The sequence below is a fragment of the Otolemur garnettii genome, unplaced genomic scaffold, assembly GCF_000181295.1.
Source record: "Otolemur garnettii isolate 467f Iridium unplaced genomic scaffold, OtoGar3 scaffold00016, whole genome shotgun sequence".
NCBI lineage: Eukaryota > Metazoa > Chordata > Mammalia > Primates > Galagidae > Otolemur > Otolemur garnettii.
Window position 1 is genome coordinate 29,279,304 of NW_003852411.1, and position 3,941 is coordinate 29,283,244.

At 44.4% G+C, this 3,941-nt stretch overlaps 1 non-coding gene across 1 annotated transcript; it reads right to left on the reverse strand.

Annotated features, from left to right (window-relative positions):
• Window positions 1-3,572: 3,572 nt before the first annotated feature.
• On the reverse strand, window positions 3,573-3,734 carry LOC111723850. Its single transcript, XR_002772300.1, has one exon. It is a non-coding gene; the product is annotated as a U1 spliceosomal RNA (small nuclear RNA).
• Window positions 3,735-3,941: the final 207 nt, after the last annotated feature.

The following is a 3,941-nucleotide window of genomic DNA, read 5'->3' on the forward strand; positions in this document are numbered from 1 at the left end:
TTTCCCACCCTAGCATCACATTCCAAAAAGTTCCTCCAGGCAGAAAACTGTGCTAATCTTTGGTCTTACCTGGTTTATTTCCTTCTGTGGAGCCTATTGTGCAGGGTCTGGAACTGCTGTTTCATCTGTTTGTCTAGTCTCCTGGATATTTACAGTGGGAGTGCAAGTCTGTTAGCAGTTGCTCCATTGCAGCCAGAAGAGGGGGTCATCTTCCGATTCCATTTACATAAAGCTAATTATTTTCTTATAGGGAGATATCCTGTTTTGTTGAGATGGAGTCTTACTTAGTCGCTCTTGGTAGAGTGTCCTGGCGTCATAGCTCATAGCAACCTAAAACTCTTGAACTCAAGCAATCCTCCTGTAGTCCCTAGCAGCTGGCACTACAGGCACCTGCCACAATGCCTAGTGAGGTTTTCAGAAACAGGGTTTCACTCTTGCTCAGGCTAGTATCAAACTCCTGAGCTCAAGCAATCCACCGCCTCAACTGGGATTATAGGCATGAGTCACCGGGCCGGCCTGAGATATCCTATCTCTGATGTCATATTTTCCTTTTACAAAGCTTATCTTTGTATTTTCACAGAAAACACAGCTTATCTTTCATTTTCACAGAAACCATCAGCTTGCTACTCTTTCACCCTACCTCACCTTAGTGAATGCATTGCCCACACATGCTGGAGTAAGCCTCATGAGGGCAGCATTCTGAAAGAGGCACCTTTCATCTGGAGTTCCCTCTCTGTGTAACAGAAGCTCGACTGCTGTATTCAGGTGGGGGCCATTGGAACCAGAATTATCCACAACAATACCTGGAGGAGTGTCTTACCTCAGGAGATTATAAAAACCACATAAGGACTAATTGAAAGTAACTGAACTCACATCAACAAATGAGAATAAAGTACAATTTAGTATGGCTAGTTATGCATGAAATAACAAATGTGTAACATTTCATTTTTTTCAATTTGAACTTCAAATTCTTATGAAGACAGTGGGAAAAAGCTTTAAGTAGGTCTGCCTAAGGGCCTGTGTCGGTGCTGGTACAATGTGGACTTCCCTTGGCTTGCAGTGTTCTGCGTGGCTGATCCTCTTCTGAGTGTCCCGTGCTGTTCTTGCTCCATAGGAGTCTGTGCCTGAAAGAGTCCTCTATTTATCAGCACCTTTCTTACCTGGTACGTGACCATGTTTTAGTCTGAAATTACTTTTAGGCTCCAGAAGTCTGGGCCTTTAACGACCAAAATGATAAGATTTTTCTTTCTTCCAATGTGCTCTACAAAATGCGTTCTGTTGGTCACCTGTCATCAGAGAAGGGCTTGTCTTTTTAATGGTATGACCCTGTGACTGCTGTAACAAATTACCACACACTGGACAGCTTAAAACAACAGAAACTTCTCTTACAGTTCTGGAGGCCAGAGGTCCAATGTCAGTATCACTGGATCAAAATCAAGGTGTTGACAGGGCCGCAGATTCTCCCATTCTAGAGGCTCGAGGGGAGAATCTGTTCCTTGCTCCTTCTTTCTCCCTCTTGGTCAATGTTGGCATTCCTCACCTTGGGGTCCATTGGAACCAGAATTATTCACAACAATACCTGGAGGAATATTTACTCCTTGGGGATGTGTTAGTCCAGTTTTCAAAGCCAGTGTCTTCAAATCTCTCTCTGCTTCTTCTTTATGTTGCTTTCTCCTTTCACCTATCAAAACTCCTTCTACCACTTTCTTAAAGGAACATTTGTGATGGTACGTGGGCTCTTCCTGCACCATCCAGGATAATGTTCTCATGTCAAGACACTTAATCACATCTGAAAAGACTCTTTTTCCAAATCAGATAACATTTATAGGTTCCAGGAATTAGGATTTGAATACCCTTTTATGGTGGGGGGGGGTGTTGAAGGAAACATTTTTCAGCTTACCACATAGGGGTTCTGCTTGACATCTACGTGAATTTCCTCAATTACTATGGAATTCTGGGAGACAAGACATCTGGCAATGGTGAGGAATTTTGGAAAGATTTCAAGAGAGCCCAGATCGACAAGATAATGCCCACAGCTACCACCAACCACCTGAGAGTCTAAGTGGGGAGGAAAATTAGAAAAAGCAAAAAGAAAGATTCTGGGCACAGATAGTAAGAGACGAAAGAAAAATAAAAGGGGAAAAAATAATGAAAAGAAATAGCTCCATCTGGAGGACAGCAGTCAACCACTAAGTGACCACACATTTAATGACCAGCCATAATCTGTATAACCATATTACGTTCCCTGTTGAGGGAAAGAAAACGAGTCTGACATCATCCTTGCCATCAGAGAGCCTTTTACATAGGAAATGTATAAATCTACCTTTAGTATAAGGTGTGTTAATACAATGACTATACTGAAGGGTCAAAATGATGTGGGAACTTGAAGTCCACAGGAGCTTGAGAGATCAGAAAAGGTTTCACAAAGGAGACAGTGTATGAGTAATACCTAGAAGCAGTAGTAGAAGGGGCAAAAGGCTTTGCACAACTGTGCGCCTCGGGCCTATCCAAATCCATGCTTTGTAACTTCAGCTGAGCAAGGTTTCAGCACAAGGCAGGCTGACAACCAGGTTCTTATAATTCCTTTTTTATTCACTGCAGCAACCATGTCAGACCCTTCTCCTTCTCCTCAAGCTCTACCCCACCACCTCTTTCTAATTCCCAATGGAAAATTATATGCAAGAACATTTCCCACTTCCTTCATCTATGAGTCTAACCATATCCTCCTCCTCCAAGACTGCTTCTGCCCAGCCCAGGGAAGAGGCATTCCTCCCCTGTGTAAGGCCTATGGACGCCCAGCCCGCCCTGTGCTTGGGCTTACTCCTCCTTCCACCTCTGATGGGACTTCACTCTGCCTGTGATTCCTTCTCTCTCACAGGAGGTGGTTAAGAGAGCAGGCTTCAAGTGGAACAGCCTGGCTTCAAATCTCAGTTGCACTTCTCTCTGGCTGTTACATGAGTCGCTTCACTCTCTGAGCCTTGGTTTCCCTGTTTGCAAGATGGAAAAGCAATGGTGCCTACTTGGTAAGGTTGTTGAGAGGATTGAATGAGCTATTCCTTATAAAACAGAGTTGAGTGTCTGGCCCACAGAAGGTGCTTGGTGGGTGCCAGTACACATGGTAACCTCCACCGACCGGGGGTTCTTTCCTTTTAATTTTTTTTTCTTTGAGACAGAGTCTCACTCTGTCACCCAGGCTAGAGTGCTGTGTCATCAGCCTAGCTCACAGCAACCTTAAACTCCTGGGTTCTAGCAATCCTCTTGCCTTAGCCTCCTGAGTAGCTGGGGTTACAGGTACTTGCCAGGATACCAGGCTAATTTTTCTATTTTTAGTGGAGACGGGTTCTTACTCTTGTTCAGGCTGGTTTTGAACTCCTGAGCTCAAGCAATCTTCCTGCCTTGGCCTCCCAGAGTGCTAAGACTACAGTTGTGAGCCACTGTGGTGGCTTCTCAGTGGGCTCTTTAAACTGCTTCAACTCATCTTCAAATTGTTCCTGTCTATTTATGGAAATAAAACTCCCTTTCTATATCATCTCCTTTACCACTTGTTCTTTCCTTTTTTTGTTTTTTTTTTGCAGGGAAGGGCACAAATACAGTCCCCCAGCTGCCACAAATAATGCAGTCAAGTGTCTCAAATTTGAAGTAATCACACGGGTCAGCAGATCTAAGTGCAGTGGATAAACTTTGCCCTGGGAAAACCACCTTTGTGATCAAGGTATCTCCCCCTGTCAGGTTTTACCATTTGCTCTTTCTCTCCATTTGTCTTTATAACCAACTCTTGAAAGAATGGTCCAAGCTGTGTCCTGCATTTCAAGAAAGCCTGGAGCATGAATGGAAGACACAGGGACAGTGGAAGGTGGGCAGACTGGGGCCAAGTCATGGGCAAGCTGAGGTGCTGGACTTGACCCTGAAGTTTGCAGGGAGCTGTTGACAGAGCTCTGCTG